Source organism: Macrotis lagotis, chromosome 1 (genome assembly GCF_037893015.1).
Source record: "Macrotis lagotis isolate mMagLag1 chromosome 1, bilby.v1.9.chrom.fasta, whole genome shotgun sequence".
In the NCBI taxonomy this organism is placed as follows: Eukaryota; Metazoa; Chordata; class Mammalia; order Peramelemorphia; family Peramelidae; genus Macrotis; species Macrotis lagotis.
The window spans coordinates 416,980,415-416,999,433 of NC_133658.1; the positions used below are offsets into that span (position 1 = coordinate 416,980,415).

The 19,019-nt window shown below is 35.7% G+C and overlaps 1 long non-coding RNA gene and 1 other non-coding gene across 3 annotated transcripts; both read right to left on the reverse strand.

Annotated features, from left to right (window-relative positions):
- Positions 1 to 13,910: 13,910 nt before the first annotated feature.
- Positions 13,911 to 18,207, reverse strand: LOC141506332 (uncharacterized). 2 transcript variants are annotated; one of them, XR_012473809.1, is made up of 3 exons: positions 18,109 to 18,207; positions 17,118 to 17,232; positions 13,911 to 15,011 (listed from the first exon to the last, which is right to left on the reverse strand). It is a non-coding gene; the product is annotated as an uncharacterized LOC141506332 (long non-coding RNA). The 2 variants fall into 2 exon arrangements; XR_012473810.1 differs by lacking the exon at positions 18,109 to 18,207 and adding an exon at positions 17,642 to 17,916.
- LOC141510678 (small Cajal body-specific RNA 13) lies at positions 16,198 to 16,471 on the reverse strand. The gene has a single exon (XR_012475106.1).
- Positions 18,208 to 19,019: the final 812 nt, after the last annotated feature.

The window sequence follows — 19,019 nt, forward strand, 5'->3', positions numbered from 1 at the left end:
GTACATGGAAAGGGGGGGGGGGGTGGTTGGGAGGGGTGGGGAACCCTGAACAGTTTGGATTAAATTAATTTCTAAAATTATTTGCTCAATTTAATTGTTTAATGTCTTCGGTCTCCTCACTAGTAACGATGAAAGGTACTTTTACATTTCCCGTATTCTCACTTTGGCAAAAATGAAATCTTAACTCTGTATAATATTCTGTGGTTTGCAAAGTGATTTTTCTCATAAGAATACAAAGGAAGCAGGCAGTACTAATATCATAATCCCTACATTATAGCTGAAGAGAGTAAAAGTGACTTTAGTCACAAAAGTCACATAGAGTAGTGACTTGAAGTTACTGCCCAATTCTAATTACCCAATAGTTGATTGGGACCTTAGCCAGCATAATCACCCCTTTGACACAAATTACCTTGAAATCTTAAATCAGAGCTAGTCCACCTTTATTTGAACAACTCCAATGAAGTCTAATTTATTACTTTTTGACAGCCCATTCCCATTTTCAAGAATTCTTGGGGTGCTTTTTATCTATTTTAAAATACAGATTCGGGTGGCTAGGTGGCACAGTGAATAGAGCACCGGCCCCGGAGTCAGCAGTACCTGAGTTCAAATCGGACCTCAGACACTTAATAATTACCTGTGTGGCCTTGGGCAAGCCACTTAACCCCATTGCCTTGCCAAAAAAAAATACAGATTCAGTGTTTTTTCTTTAATTTCACCTTTTTTTGTTAATGGTTTTTTTTTTTTTTTGCCTTTGGGAACCACATAGAATGCTTCATGCTTATTTAAAGAATACAGACAACAATAATACCAGCAACTGCACTGTCCAAAATAAGATTTCTATCATGTTGGCTGCCATCCTGTGATGCACTAGTTTGTTTAAGGCAATCTACTATAGTTTGTCTAGAGCAAGCAGAACCAATATAACATATAAAACTAATTAGGTTTTTATTTTTATTAGTATTTTATTTGTTTTCCAATTATATACACAGTAGTTTCTACTTATCATTTTCTGTAAGGTTTTGAATTTTACAATTTTTCCTTCAACCCCCTTCTTCTCTTCCCCCATCCCCCCCACAGAAGGCAGTCTGGTAATCTTTACATTGCTTCCATGCTATATACATTGCTCAAAATTGAATGTGTTGGAAGAGAAATCATATCCTTGAGGAGAAAATAAAATATTAGAGATAGCAAAATTATGTAGCATATAAGACACTTAAGAAAATTGAAGGTAATAGACTTTGGTCTTTATTCATACTCCACAGTTCTTTCTCTGGGTCCAGATGATATTTTCTGTGGCAGGTGCTCTAAAATTGCCCCTGATTATTGTATTGATGGAATTAGCAAGTCTGTTAAGGTTGATCATCACCCCATGTTGCAATGTTCTGGTTCTGCTCATCTCGCTCAACCTCAGTTCATGCAAGTCTTTCCAGGCTTCTCTGAAATCCCATCCCTCCTGGTTTCTAATAGAATAGTGTTCCATAATGTACATATACCACAGTTTGTTCAGCCATTCCCTAATTGATGAATATTCACTCAATTTCCAATTTTTTGCCACCACAAATAGAGCTGCTTTGAAATATTTTTGTATAAGTCATGATTTTTACCCTTTTGCATGATCTCTTCAGGGTATAGACCCAGTAGTGGCATTGCTGGATCAAAGAGTATGCACATTTGTTTTTGCCTTTTGGGCATAATTCTGGATTGCTCCCCAGAAAGGTTGGATGAGTTCACAGCTCCACCAACAATGTATTAGTGTCCCAGATTTCTCACATCCCTTCCAACATAGAACATTGTTTTGTCTGGTCAATCTGATAGGTGTGAGATGGTACCTCAGAACTGCTTTAATTTGCATTTCTCTAATCAAACTGATTAGTTTTATATGACAATTACATAACAATGTTGACTTACATTGAGTTGAAGTGGAATAAATTATCTTTCAGGTTTTCTCTAGCTGAAATGTTCTAATGTATCTTTACTGTAAAAATACTTAAATGTTTTTCGTATGTTCTGCTTCAAACCACCTCTCCCTAATGTTATATATACTTAGCAACTGTTGACAAATGACAAGATTCCACCAGAATGATGAGCTATATAGAATATCCTTCCAAGAAAGTCTTGCTCTACATCAGAAGTGTAAAACTTGCAACTTGAAGTATTCTGTAATGTCATTGGAACTAGATTAAAATGTAATTGTGCATGGGGACTGGGGTGGGGGTGGGGGTGTTGTGCCAGGGGAAGAGTCAAGCTGGAAGAGTAAGCAGTAAATCACTGTGTCTCCCATATTCACATCCAATCAAACATAAAATAGCACCCCAAAGCAAATCCTGAAACAGAACAATCAGCAAAAAGAAAGGATGAAACAATCTTTCAGTCCAATTTTCCAAATGGAAAATTTCCAATAAAGGTCTGTCTCATTTGGGTAAAAAGGGAAAGAAGTTCAAGATCTGAAGCATCTTATAGCAAGTTAGTAACAAGCCCACTTCAGCAAAACAGTGGTAGATCCTGAGCCCCAGTGAAGTTGTGTGATTCAGTAAAGCCCTGGGCAAACAGACAGCCCCCCCCAGGAGGGGGGCTACTTGTTTCAGTGTAGCCCAGAGAAATACAGAAACACCCCCACTGAACTCAGCACATGTGATAACATCAACATTCAGGACCATAGGGGGCAGCTAGGTGGCACAGTGGATAGAGCACCAGCCCTGGAGTCAGGAGGACCTGAGTTCAAATCCAGCCTCAGACACTTAATTACCTAGCCCTGTGGCCTTGGGCAAGCCACTTAACCCCATTGCCTTGAAAAAACTAAAAAAATAAAAAATATATAAAAAAAAGATGAGCAAGAAATAACAAAAAAAGGATCTGACCATAGAAATTTATTGTGATGAAAGGGAAGATCAAGATGCAAATCAGAATAGGAAAACACCTATGGGCAATGTCAAAGCAACTATGGGCAGAATTCCAAAGAAAAATGGGAAATGGACTCAAGCCTAGAAAGGATTCATGGAAGACAATAATACAGTAGCAATACTAAATATATGTTTAAACTGGCATAGCCTCAAAATTCTGAAAAAAAGTGGTCAAGTGAGTTACAGGTTCACGATCAAACAAGAGATAAATAGCCTTTGACACAACCAATACAACCAAGATTAGAAGGAAAGCAGAAAACTGGGAAACTATATAGCAAGTGTCTCTGATAAATTTCTTAAATATATTGAGAATGAGTCAAATTTATATGATAAAATCATTTCTCAGTTGATAAAATGGTCCTCAGATATGAATAAGCAGTTTTCAGATAAAGAAATTAAAGCTAATATAGCCATATGATGAAGTACTTTAACTTACTTTTGATTAGAGAAATTCAAATTAAGACAACTCTGAGGTACCACTTCACACCTAAAGGAAAATGATAAATATTAAGAGGATTTGGGAAAACTGGGACACTAATACACTGTTGGTGGAGTTGTGAACTGATCCCAAATGATTATTTGGGAGAGCAACTTGGAATTATACCCAAAGGGCAACCAGACTGTGCATACCCTTTGATCTAGCAATTCAACTATTAGGTTTATATTCCAAAGAGGTCATGAAAAAGGGGAAAGGACCTTTAATGTGCAAAAATATTTAAAATAGCCATTTTCATTGTGGCAAAATATAGAATGGTTGAACAGGAATGTTATGGAATATTATTGTATAATAAGAAATGATTGGCATACAAAGTTCAGAAAAAAACCTTGGAAAGACTTGTATGAACTGATGCAAAATGAAATGAGCAGAGAAGCAGGAAAACATTGTACCCAGTATCTGCAACATTGTGTGTTGATCAAATATAAATGACAGCTCTTCTCAACAACACATTGTTGTTTTTCATTTTTTTCCTTTTGATCTGTTTTTTCTTTTATAACTGAATTGAATGTAGAAATATATTTTATGTGATAGCATATAATAAATGTTAAAAATTGACTTGAAATGGAATTGGAAAAAATAATAAAACATTAAAATAAATAAATTCTTAAAAATGTAACTGGAAAATATTTAACAAAATAAAATTAAAATATAATAAAACACAAATAACATTAACCAAACTAAGTCAATATGTAGTATGTAGGAATCTTCATGTGGATCAGTGGTTCCCTTTCCTATTTGATTTTGACAACTCTGCTCTACACTATAAATGGAATGTAGAATAGTAGGCTGAGCAGCAATTCTAGATAAACCCTCAGAGTATCAGCCTAGGTTAGTAATTCTGAAGTCAGGAGACCTACTACCTATGTGAAAGGGAGCAAGTCACTTTAAATTCTGTATAAACTTTCATCTATAAATGAATACATTGTATTAAATGCCCTCCAAAGTCTTTTCCAATACTAAATCCTATGATTTATTAAATAGTTTTGTATTAAAAAATACAGGACAAGGTAATTAGAGGGAGCGAGAGGAAAGGAAATATGTTTATAATTAGAAATAATCTAGTAGGAAAAAATCTGCAAATATAAAATTATGCAAAAGTTCACTAATATTTTTAATTATTGTAGCTATGAACACCTTTTCAGAAATGGCCATCATGATCAGTTACTCTAACTCCAAGGTTCTGAAAAAAATAATTGAGCAGAAAATAGCACCAAATAATCTTACTTATGTACAAGATTATGTACAATCAATCAACAAATATTTATGACAAACATAGTCCTGGATTAAATGCTGGGGATACAATCAACAGGCATTTATTAGATACTTAGTATATGTCAGGAAATATTAAATGTTAGGGATCTGAATAAAAGAATGAAATAATCCCCACTCTCAAGGAGATTCCATTCTAATTTGAGAAACCAGAGGGCATATTTTAGTCTTTACCAATTAAATATAATTAAATATAATAAAAAGTTAAATGCCAACTAGTTAGAGGGTGATCCGTTGGAGAAATCATGAGCAGCTTCAAATTGTGTCTTGGAAGAGAGGAATTAAGTAAAACAAAAGGAAGATATTCCAGACATGGAAGCTGGTCAATGAGAAGCCCAGAGAAACATATGTTGTATATAAAAAAAGCGAAAAGCCCTCTTTGGCTGTGTGGAAGAGGGAGTTTTTGTCCTGAAACTAAATGAGAAAGATCATTTGGAACTATGTTGTGAATATCAAGACGCAAAACAGAGTTTATATTTGATTCTAGAGGCAATAAGTAGCTACTGGAATTTGAATGGCATGTCCAATCTGTAGCTTAAAAAATGATTTGTGGAAGAACCACTGAAACGGGGAGAGTCTTGAATCAGAAAGAGAAATCAATACTTAACTGCAATCATCTATGCCAGAGATGATGATTTGAACTAGGGTAATAGCCATGTGAGTTATTGTTTGTTCTTCCTTCTCAAAGAGGACTGTGACATCAAAGATATGATGCCTTGACATGCAAATGAATTTAAATGAAGGAGGACTATACAAGTCACCAGCCTCATTTTCTCCTTTGGAGTCCTCTGGATCCAGTGGCAAATTAATAGGATTAGGATAATTGCAGATGGACCTATTTGACTTGGTGACATCTGTGTGTGTCTGTGTGTGGGTGTATATATATATATATATATATATATATACTTTTTGTTGTAGTAAAGAATTAGAAAAAGGGGACATCAATTGGTGAAGTTGAATAAATTATGATATGAATATAACAAAATATTGTTGTTCTCATAAGAAACAAAGAAATCTTGGAAAACTAGTATGAACTGATGAAAAAGTGAAGTGAGCAGAACCAAAAGGTCAATTCATACAATAACTGTAACATTATAAAGAAAAACAACTTTGGGGGTGGCTAGGTGGCATAGTGGATAAAGCAGCCTTGGAGTCAGGAGTACCTGGATTCAAATCTGGCCTCAGACACTTAATAATTACCTAGCTGTGTGGCCTTGGGCAGGCCACTTAACCCCATTTGCCTTGCAAAAACCTTAAAAAAACAACTTTGAAAGACTTAAGAACTCTGATCAATGTAATGCTCAATCATGAATCCAGAGGACTGATGGGGAAGCATGATTTCAACTTCCTGGCCCAGAGGTGAAATAATTTAAATGAAAAATGAAACATAAATTTTGGACATGGTCAATATATGGAATTGTTTTGATTCACTATATTATTACATAAGGCTTTAAAAAAATGGGGGGTAGATAATTGGAGGCAGCTGGATCCTTCTATAGCAATGTATCAATAAGATATTTTAAGAACATTCATTGAAATGAGCAGATAATTTATTTTATTTCAGAAAAGGCTTACATAAACACACTTTCAAATGCAATTTTCTTTTTTCAACTTAAAGTTTTATTGATGTATTTTTCATTACATTTACATATTACTATTTCATGAGAAGTCTCCTGTAATAAAGTAAATGTTATATAAAACTAATAATTTATCTGACTTAAAGTATATGCATAAGGGTTATCCTCCCCTTTCCCTTTTTTTTAGTTAACATAAATTTACTTTCTTTTCCTCTTATCCCCAACTCCATGTTGGGTGGTGGTTAAAAAAAAAACCTTTTACTAATATGTATGGTCAAATAAAATGAATTCTTTCAATGGCTGTATATGAAAATGCATATTTCTCAATTCTGCACCCTAAATTCACCACCTTTCTAAAATGGATTGTATGTGCCTCCTTGGTTCTCTGGAATTATGGTCATTGTATTCTTATAGATCTCAAAGTCATTTGTTTTTACAGTGTCACTATTACTGTGAAATTGCTCTTTTGGTTCTGATCATGTCATTCATCATCATTTAGAATACAGAAAATTGTTCACTTTTTAAATATTGATGTTAGGGTAAAAATTATTCTGATTCTACTTTATTCTATATCAGCTCATAGAAGGCTTCCCATATCTTTTTGAAAAAATCTATTTCCTCTTTTTTTTGTTCTTTGTATATGGAAATGTTCATGTTTGTTGCTTTTTGTCAGGTTCTGAACAATTTTAAAAAAGTATATTGGGCAATGAAGCAAGATCTGAATTTCTGGTCTGGGTTCCTTTAATAAGAGTATTATTTTTTAAAAAGTTCTCTTTATCTCTCTAGGCTTCTGTTTCCTGATTTGAGAAATGTGGAGGCTTGACTCAATTTTTCTCTTCTTTTACCTCATTGCCCCTGCTTCCATTTCTAAAGCATCTCAGGACTTTCAAGGCCTTTTTTGATTTCCCAGAATCAATTCTTCTTTCCCACATATTTGTAAAGCAATACCTTAAGTTCCAATTAGCTTTCCTCTTTCCAATTAAAATTATCATGACTGTTGTCATGTTTCAAGCTAGTTCCAGCAGATGAAATAATTTGGAAAAAAACACCAAACAACATAACTCCTATACTTATTCTCCCAGAGGATTTTCATTTTTTAAAAATATATTTTTCATAACCCAAAAGAATGATCTCTTAAGGATAAAAATAGATAGTTGTAGGCAAAACATATGTACTGCCTTCTATTCACATCAAGAAGGTAACTGTCTTCTCTGCCAATGTACATATGGCTGCTATTTTTGAGCAGAATGTAAAGGAATCTAAGATATAATTGCACTGTGGCAACAGATACATCCAAACAGAAACAATATCATCTAAGCCAGCTTCTGGAAAATAAAACATAATATAATAGCTGCTGGAACAATTCAAGGTAAATTCAATGACTCAATATATAATAGGAGTATGGGATTTATAGGAACCATATTAGTGAATTTTAGGCAGGATTATTAGATATCAAGATTTGTCAGAGGCTCTTTTTTTTTTGTCACTTGGTTGCATACTGAGAAATCGGTTAGGTATGAACTTTGTCTCAGATGTCAAGCCTTGAGATTTCCAGGATGGAGCCAAGATGGCATCCTGGAACTAGCATGCTACCAAAGTTTTTCCCTATACAACATTAAATGAAGTCACTATATAAACATTAAAACTACCAAAGATCCCACCAAAAAAAATCAAAACAGGTTTTCAACTGTAGACATTGTGGAGGATCTTCAGTGAAGGTCTCGTCTCTTTGGGGGAAAGTGGGAAGTAAAGCCCAGCTAGGTGGGAGAGCTGGAAAGTCAGCAGGTCGTTTTTAGCCACAGTGTAACCCAGGTCCCAGAAGGCAGATAGCAAGCCAGCAGGGTCCTAACTCCCAGACAAAGTCTGAACTCTGGGAACACTGGGGTAAAAGACAGGACTGGGTTGAGAACAAACCACTGCATCGGCAGAGCCTGGATATAAAGGAGGAAACAAACCTCTGCAAAGACAATGCCCGGGCTGCAAAAGGCACTATCTTGGCCAGCGATAAGCTAGGGATCAGACCCCAGTCCCTGTACAAAAAGCTCAGGACTATCCCAGGAGCAGAGTTCAACAATCAAAATGAGCAAAAAACTAAAAGAGCACTAATCAAAGAAAGCTACTATGCATCTAAGAGATGATAAAAATGCCACCTCAGAAGAAAGCAGTTACCAACTATCTACATGGGAGGTCTCAAAGGAGTCTATGAATTTGAATTCAAATCCAAAACCTAGAAGAGCTTCAAAATGAACTTAAAAACTAAAGAGAGGAAGAAGAAAAATGGAAAAAAGAAATGAGAGTCATGAAGGAAAATTATGAAAAACTGACCAAAGAAATCAACTCCTTTAAAAGTAAAAATAATCAACTGGCATTTACAATGATATCATAGATCACTGAGGTACTTTCTGCTTATAAACACATATAACAAGATGTGTGTATGAACAGACAGATAAGTCATCTCCTCAGATATATTTTAACATGGAGACTGATGAAATGACCAAGAGAGTACAGAGAGAAGAGAAGGCCCAGAGAGTGAGTTTTGGAGAGTCCTTGTCTATGGCCAATAAGTAACAAACATGTTTGTTAGTTAAAAACATTGTTTTAATATATGGGCAAATTTAAATATGACCACTGAATAGAAATTGACTGAATACATAGTTTGGCAGCATGTATGACTGCTATGGTTCCTACTTACAAGAAATTTGGTTAAGGAGACAAAATTAACATATAAAGTATTAGAAAACAATACAAGCTAAATGGTTTTATATAACATGAATCCTATATAAGAGCTCAAAGGAGCAATTAACAAGAATTTCAATACAGAGAACTGTTCACTAGAACTGTGTTCTAGACTGAAATTTATTCAACAGAGGAAATGGCAAAATCACTGTATTTAGTCAAAGGTTAATTTTAGGTATTATAAATCTTGAGATAAATATCTTGAGAATTGAGGTTCAATCTACTAAGTAGTCATGTAATAGCACTGGTACTGAAGTCAGAAAACTTGGATTCAAATCCTACCTATGTCAGAAATGTCATTCCCCCCGCCCCTAGATTGAGTTTCCTCATCTGTAAAGTGAATGGAGTTGGAAAAGTTGAAGCCTCTTCCAGCTCTAGATATGGATCTTATGATCTTAATAATGTAATTAGCTTTTTATACCAAGGTCATTGATGCAACATTAAACTGCTTATTCAAAGTCACCAGAATAGACTTATTTACTAGAGGGAGTCAGATATAGGTAAAAAAAGGTCCCTGAACTTAGAATCACTAGAAGCAGGGGTCCAATTCCTACCTCCAATACTAGCTGTGTGACCATGGGCTTTAATATTTCTAAATCTTAGTTTATTTGTCTATAAAATAGGGATAACATTTGTGGATTTCCTTTTAGCGCTGATGAGAGGCTTGAGTAAGACAATATATTCAAAATACTTTATAATCCTGAAAATGCTATTTAAAGAATCGGGTATAATTTTAAGATAGTCAATGCTGGCATTCTATGAAGGTAGAAGCACATTGTACCTAAAATATTTTGTTTCTGTTGTATATATGTGAATTTATGTACATAGGTGTGATAGAAATATTTTTAGTTATCCCATTTTGTTATCTTTGCATGCAATGGAAGTATTGATTCAGGGACTGGTAACAGGAAATATACAGGTCTAGCTTGGGCAGTGACTCACACTGTATGACTATTTTCCAAGAAAGAATGTGGTTGCCTATCTTCTGAATTGTTTTATTACCAAAAAAGTAATGCGCACAAATCCTTGGTTGTTAATTACCACTACACAGTTTAATCAGTAAGCAGATGAGCAATGAATGAAACTGCAACTCTATCATTAGAAATTTAATTAATTTTGCTTCAAACAATGACATCAAATGAGTTCTTGAAACAAAAATGCAGCTTTGCAATCTGTTTTCATACTCATGATGAAGTTTAAAAACCACTACATTTTAAACTAAAACTTATCTCAATGATTGAAACCAAATTAATCTAAATAAGTTCTTGATCAGTGAATCAGAAACCTTAGGAAGTCTTCATTATAATGTAGTGGGCCTTTCTTCTTTGAACAGTATTTAAATTTTTTTTCTTTATATTTTTCCTTTTTTGCCTACAACAGACACGACTCTTCCAATTGTGATAATTTTAGAAGTCGTGTGTGCACGATAAGCAGAGTGCCAAGAACTTCGGAAGAAAGTACTCCACCCAACCTGGACATGTAAATAGGGCAACACTATTGGCACTGTGGATTCTGGCAGAGAAACTTATGAAGGGTATTTACAAAAACAGAAAGGCATGAAAATGTTACTTGCTTGGGGGGGAGGCCCATCAGTTAGGGTACAGTTGTACATACAGTGGCAGGTGGTCAAACACCAAAGGCTGCTTGTATAAATTCTTTTTCTAGTGGTCTCATTCATTTGAAAGCAAAGTATCCTAAGAAAGATTAACTGGGTTTTTGGATCATAACCTACTTCCACAAAATCTTAGAACACTTCATGTGAAAGCAAACAGAAGGTGGGGAGGGGGGAACAGATTTACAACCATGTCCTGATCATTTTACCAGATTTTCATAAATTTCAAAGAGCTTTAACATTAAACATGGCATTTGACGCTGTAGGTTTATAGAGAAAGAACAGTGGGTAGCTATAAGTGCATTAAGAAGTTAATCTGGAAGCTTCATTTAGCATGAGAAGTAATCCAATTTAATGGGAGTACAGTATGTACTCTACTAACAACTACTATTAAAATATTTCTAATAAGGAACAAATCAATTACATTTTTTGTGATACTTTCCTCTCAAATTGAAACCATTTTATATTCATTCATACTTTATCTCAAGATGCTTTAAATTACACCAGCATCATCTAGTCAGATTACTTTATAGGTACAGTACAGTCATTGCTGGATGAAGTTAGAATAGGAAAATGCTGTCACTAGAATTTATCATTGATGCTACAACTTCCTGTATAATGCAACTTTCAATCTACAGTTCTCACTTCAAAATAGGTGGATCTCACCCTCCTTAATGTTACCCTACCTTACTATTCAAATTATTTCAATAATCAAAAGGGCCTATTTTCTGCAAGAAAATATTAACTGAAGATCAGTAAAAAGAAAAATTAGTTTCCTTTTTTTTTTCAATGAGGGATGTCAATTAGTACATGAAACTTAGAAAGAGATGGCTTTCACACTACCTTCCACTTTCCTTATGCTATTCTCACTGCTAAGGATGTCCTTTTAAATTCACTATCATGAACAAGTCCTTTCATTTCATCCTCAAACTGATTTCTCCAGTCTTTTTCTAGATCACTTAGAACTAAAATCACACAATTTGAAGTGTTCTACACTTTCTAATTTTTCATCAATGTGTTGGTCTCTACCCTCATACAGCTCTCAATCCGATTTGAGACAAACTGGTAAAGTAAGAAGTGTTGGGATTTGAGACTTGGGTTCAAATCTTTCAAAATGCCTTATAACCTTCATTTAAATTTAAAAAAAAAAATTAAGCAAGATGCTAAAAATGAGAAACAACTTTAGACACCTTTATAGTCAACTTTAGAGTTGAAAGAAACTTTAAAGATCATCTTTTTCAGGATGGAGAAACAGCCTCAAAAAATAGTATAAATAAATTTACCCAAGTTTCTTTACACAACTAATTAGTGGCAGAGCTAGAATTGTAACAAAGCTCTTCTGACTCTTAGTATAGTATTCCTACAATCTAAATTCCTAATACATGAGGGAATATGTGATTCCTCTTAAGATGGGGGGGATTTTTGGGGGAGGGGTGCTTGACCTTTTTGTGTCTTGGACCCTTATAGCAGTCTGGTGAAGGCTATGGGTCCTTCTCAGAATTGCATTTTGTTGCCTATGTTCCTAATTGAAAGAAACATTAGAGGTTATTGAAAATAAAGTTGTAACTTTTTCCCACTACTGGTAATGGACTCCCTCAAATTTGTCCACAGGCTCCTTAGGGTCAGTGAACTTCAGATTAAGAAAACCAGTTAAAAAAAGGTCTTTATAAATGGATGGCACTGAGATCTGTATCCTCTTAATTTATAACCCAATGATAATAACTAAAATGATACAATGACTTCTTATGGTCTCATTTCTGGTGGAAAGAATAGATAAGTGGATCTAAGTTAAATAGATAATGACTAATAAATATTCCCTTCCTGAAAACAGAAATCATAAATATTAAGGGCAGTGCAAGTTGCAGGAAATTATTGTATTCACTCACATAGATAAGTGAGTTATAACTTGCTTGGTAGGAAGAGGTAATTAAAATTCAAATGGTGTTTCTAATTATATTGGAAAGCATAAATGCAAAAGCCTTAAAGGAAGGGTTCTTAATTTGGGTTCCATGAATTTGGTTTAAAAATAATTAAAATTAAATAGAATTCATTTTTGTTATCCTATGCATTTTACATTTAAATGTACCTTTATTCTGATAAAAGGACTATACAGACTTCACCAACCAAAATGCTGAAGAGGTCCATTACACAAACTTAACACCACCCACCTTAGTGAATTGGGCATTCTTGTACTTTTTCACACATTCATTTAAGGTATTTCAAGTTGAAAACACCAAAAATAATCTAGGCAAGTATATTTCAGGACTGTTATTATCCTCTTAAATTCCTAGATAAAACAGTTTCTAATTCTATCATGCCATCCCTGTTTGTGAAAGAGTGAACCACACATGCTATTTTAGCTAGCGTAGTCAAAGTATTCAGCGTGGTGTCAACTTTAGCTATGTAATCCAAGCAGATGCACATTCCTATTATCACTGAAAACATTAAGCTACTCTAGTCAATTGTGACTCTTAGGCCATTGATTTTCTAATGCAACAAATAATTGTTGTAAACTTGCTTTTTGAATGGAGAGGAGAGGCATAAACAAAATCCTGAATTTCTGAATCAATTAAATGTGAATTAACTTCACAAGTGGAGAAATTTGGACACTTGAATATAACTTTTTTATTTTTCACAAGGATGTCAAACTTTGAAACAGCTTAGCTCTTTTAAATGTACTCAAGAAAACTGAATGCATATATAGTAGTAGCAAGAAAACTTTATTTTAGGAGTAGAATTCATTGATACATTTGTTACATAGCAAAGCTTGGGAGATATTTTAATACTAAAAAACACATAAAAGTTTGGTGTTTTGAAGAAACATTTTAAACACATACTAACCACTTTTCTTATTAACCAACATTTTAAGACTTCATCAGTTAATACATATTACCAAATAAATACAATTTAAGTTATTTTTAGTGGCTTAAATTCTTTGTAGCCATCTACTTTAGTCTAAATTCCTGTCTGGTTCAGGGACACAATTTATTCTGCTTATCTGTTGCTAATCCTATTTCTAAGTCACCATTCAGTTTTCCACAAGCTAAGAGTACTTTTCAGCATTTCAAAAATATTTTTAACTACAAAAAGGATTTATGTAAAGGAATATGACTTTTCAAGTTTAATACACTTTCTCCCCTTTCTTCTAGCAACCATCCTATTATAAGTATATATGAAATATAGAGGATGACAAATATATAGCTACCCAAATAAGGAAGTCTTGCATTTTTTGATTCAGCTAGCATTTCCTTAGTGCAAACTATATTTTGGGAACTCTGCTAGATGCTCAGAATACAAACACAAAAATAAAGTCAGTCTCTGCTTTCAAGGACTTTTATTCTGTCAATAGATTTAAAATAATCCTTCTGAAGAACAATTTATTTAATGTAATAAAAACAACTTTGAAAAACTTGAGAACTTTGATTAATGTAGTGAAAACTCAGAATTCCACAGAAGGAATGATGAAGCATGTTATCCATGTTCTGAGAAGTAATGGATGGATGCAGGAGGAGAGAAACATTTTTGGAAGTGGCTTATTTGAGAATTTACTTTGCCTAATTATGCTTAGTTGTTATAATATAATGGTGGGTGTGTGTGTGTGTGTGTGTGTGTGTGTGTGTGTGTGTGACTTAACCTGAATGTCAGTCTCCTCATCTCTGACATGGGGATAATAATAGCATATACATCACAGATAATAAGGTTGTGAGGACCAAATTAAATAATCTAAGTAAAGAACTTTGCAAAATGTCAAAACACTCTCTCTCTCTCTCTCTATATATATATGTGTGTGTTTAAAAGAAAAAGTGTTCCTCCTGATCACTAGATTCCTCAAATGAATAAAGGAGAAGCACCTGATATTAAACAAAAAACAAAAGAAAATGGAACATTATTCTATAATCCCTAGGATGAAAGACTTGTAACTCTTTAATGTCTGATGCCAAGATTTCTTGTGGAAGAAATTTGCATTTTTATCCCCAGTAAAGTTGAGATTTAGCTACTTTATAGAGTATCATCAAGGGACAGAGAATGTTTCGATTTTCTAAGTAACACAACTACCAGTTAACTTTAAAAATGTTTATCATTCCTGATGGATTTTTTGGTTAATTATTTAATTGAGCTTAGGTGAAAGGATGATAAAACTGAAAATTTCTAAACACTGTGTAAAATTCCTAATGCTCTTTAAAAATAAAAAATGTACCTTACCTTTAAATTTGCTGAAATCATGCTACAATACCACAAGACTACCTTGGAAAGAACATATCCTTGATGAAAATGTTAGCTAAATTCATCGTATGCTAACCTTCCATCGTATGCTAACCTTCTGACAAAGAAATACAAATAAAGTAATGCTTCAGCACAAGAGCCAATTTTACATATATTGATGCTTGTTCCTTGGATTTACCCTGTATCATGTGAACCTGAAAATGAAAAACAACAAAATTTAAGACACACAAAAAATTAATTAAGATATTAACCAATTTTAAGAAGTTTATAGCCTAAAATTAGCAAAAGTAAGAGTTACAGAGATGGAACATGCAAAGACATAAAGAAATAATTCCTGGGGGGCGGTTAGGTGGCGTAGTGGATAAAGCACCGGCCCTGGAGTCAGGAGTACCTGGGTTCAAATCCGGTCTCAGACACTTAATAATTGCCTAGCTGTGTGGCCTTGGGCAAGCCACTTAACCCCATTTGCCTTGCAAAAAAAAAAAAGAAAGAAAGAAATAATTCCTGGTGTAGGAACTCCCTTAACTATGGCAGATAACTCATCAATGATTTAATAGAAAAGTAGACCCTTGTTCTTGTGAGACTATGAGAATGTCACTTAACTTTTCTAACAATTCTTCATCTCTAAGAAGACTGGGCTGGACTCTGACCTCTAAAGTCTCTTACAGCTCTAGGAATATGATTCTAGGTAATTATCAAGAGGTCCATAAAAGCTGAGTGACTTATTCTGCATCATTCCCACCCCTATTCATCTCCCCAACCCACCCACTGCCAGCATTTGAACCTAGGTCTCACTATGACACTGGGCTGTCTCCATAGAACCTTTTAAAAAATTATTTATTTAAGGCAATGGGGCTAAGTGACTTGACCAAGGTCACACAGCTAGGCAATTATTAAGTGTCAGAGGCCGGATTTGAACCCAGGTACTACTGACTCCAGGGCCAGTGCTCTATCCACTGCGCCACCTAGCTGCCCCCATAGAACTTTACATAAACAGGTATTTCGAAATATTAAATATAACTGAACTATAATTTATTTTCAGAATTTTTTGGGATCAAGTTCCAGGAAGGGATTTATTAAAGAACTGCTAACAGCATGAGAAGTTAGTTAAATCAGTGTTTCAGATTAAAAAAAAAATAACAAAAGTAGTATGATAGGATCAAGATAACTGGAGATAAGAGTATGAAGACTGAAATTCTAAGTCCTGGTTTTGCCATTTATCCAGATATGAACCCAAGCAATTATCTAATCTTTCCAGGTATACATGAGATGGTTGAACTAAACTATCTCCAAAATCCCTTCCAGAACTAGCATATTTGATTTTATGTTATCAAGAGTGACAACAATGTTCTTCAAAAGGACATTTAAGGCTTCAAGCATTTTTATAGCAGTTTTTAGTGTTCAGCAAAAATCTCTCCATTTGCCAAACAATATCTTAACTGCAAAGCTTCTCTTACTGTTGGTTGATAGATAATGACATGAAAGAGTCATCATCACCGTGGCAACAGTATTCAATTGGTGTCAGAGGAATATTGCACATAATGCTGTTCGTCCTTTAACAGCCATGCCTCAGCTTCCTCTAGAATATGTTCTTTCTGCAAGTCAGGTGTACTCAAGGGCACAAACAACCCAGAGCATTTCAAGATTGCAGACAATTTAGACATTTTGGTAAAGGCTCTAAGTGTAAAAAGATAAACTATAGACTACAAAATTCCTACTGGAATACCCTGATAAAGTACCTTCATAATAGTATTCTTAATATATCTGAGTTATAGCCCTTTATTAGACTGCAAGCTTCATTATGGTATGGACTGGCTTTTATCTAAACTCCCTTCTCCACTAAAGCACACACACAGATACCCTTAAATGAATAATAACCAAACTAGGATGGCAGCCCACTGCCAAAGTTGATGGATTATTGACCTTGGTGTGTAAGGAATACCTTTCTCATCTGAACTTTCCCTCTCTCATCATCCTACAGCACAAAGTAAGATACAATAGCAGATTGACCTGTGTAAATTCATAAAACATTTTAATTTATAATGCTGTTCCTGTGGTATTCTCAAAACAGTTTTAACTGTTTTTCTCAGAATTACTTACTGATATTATGAAGGACACAATAAATTTAAGAATTGTATCAATTAGTAGCATATATGTGCGTCATTCAAAAATTGCAGAAAAAGTCCTAACTTTTCTGGGGTTCTTTTCCCATTGGATCTCATTTATGGCTTTGGGCATATAATTCAAACAAAACAAAATATCCTTTATGGTAACATAATAAAGTAAAAAAAAATCCATACCTGCCCCGTAATTGTTTTTACTCAATATTTCTTCCATAACTGGGCCAATTTCAAGTAAACTTTAGTGATGAGAAAACTTGAAAGTGATGGTTATTTCTATCCCTCAAAATTAAACCTGAAAAAAAAATGAAAAAGAAATTATGGAAATTTAAAACTGTTCTAAAATTAACAAATAAGCCCATGATGAATTTGTGGCTTGACGTGGTTAGGCAAAGGTTATCAAGAGGAAGAAGGACAGCTAGTAAGGAAAGTGAGTTATAGTATTTGGAGCAGATTCTAGAGTCATAAGAGTGATATTAGATCCTTACTATATTATTTGTGAATATTACCCCAATCAGTCAGTTAACATTTACTTGCCATCCCTGTGCTACATGATGTAGTTACAAAGGCAAAGAAATGGAAGTCTCTGCTATCAAAGAATTTACATTGATAATCCACACACAGACAGCCATAGCTACTTACATGTTTTTATACGCGTTTATTGTTTACATATTTATATTTATTATATGTTCAAATGTACTCACGGTGATGCATGGAAAGAATAAACATGTCCAAAATACAGAATTGATTAAATGCAAAGGGAGCACCAGCAACTCTTGAGAATCAGGAAAGGTGTCATGCAGGTGATGCTTGAGGAAGGAGAAGATTCTAAGCAGGAGATGAAGGTAAAGGAGTGGGCTGTGAGTATAGGGGCTGTCGGTGCCAAGGAGAGGAGATGAGAACCAAACAGAAAGAAAGCAAGTTCGGCTGGAAATATACATAATACGTATAAGTATATAAACATATATATAATATGTAAATATAAAATATATAATATATAAATGTAATATGTAATAATATATACGTACATATACATATGTGTGTGTGTGTATATATATATATATATATATATATATATACACACACACATATATATATGTGAATATAAGGAGGATGTTAAGAGAAGTTGGGAAGCTGTGAAAAGCTGTAAAAGCTTAAAAAACCAAAGCACCCCTCCGCGTGTTATCCTTGGAGACGCGCGGAAGCTCCGTTTCCGGCACGGGGCCCACACGAGCGTGTCACGGGCAGCAGGTGGGGAGCGTGGGGGGCTGCGGCGGGCGCGCAGCCAGGCAGCCGCTGCCGGGGGACGGGCGCGTCGTCAGGCCTCCCTCAGAGCGGGGCCTCCGTTTCCAACATCTGGAAACGGCAGCGGGTTCAAATGATCCCGAGGCCTGGTGCGCCACGCGGCCGCGGCGCCGGCCCGGGAGGCTCTTCCGTCCTAGGCCCTGTTTTCGGGCCTGCAAGAAACCTCCAGCCAGCAGGGGGCGACGCGGCCAGCGCGCAAGCGCGGGAGTTCCCCCGGCCGCAGTCCAGGAACGTTGCCCCCGCCCGCCTGCGCCGGGCCCCGAAGGCTACAGACCTTTGTTTGCTGCGGAGGGATGGAGACCCCGCGGAGCTCGAGCCTCTACTCTCCTTTCCCGCCCGAGCCTCTACTCTCCTTTCCCGCCCGAGCCGCCTGGCCCGAGGCCCCTCGGGCCGCATTACTATGCCAACTGAGGGATCATCAGCCGGAAGAGGAAGAACCGGCCCCGGGAAATGGCGTCAACGCCGTAGCCACCGTCACCTCTTCCCGCCCCTCGTTAGGAGCCGGTAGAAGCCGAAACCAGAATAAACCAGCCAACCAGTATTTACGCAGCAAGAGAAGCATACTCCCTTCTTTAAGCCTATCGTTGGCCTCCGAGAAGACGATGGGCACCTGGGCTGCCCAATCAGCGCTAACGTAGATTGTTTCTAGGTGAAAGCAAAGCGGCGGGGTGCGGTGGAAGGCGTAAAGACTGAACTCCCCTCCCCCCAACATCCGCTGGGGACGCAGGGAAACGATTGGTGATTTCCAAGGACTGACAAATAGCACTCTTCCAATCC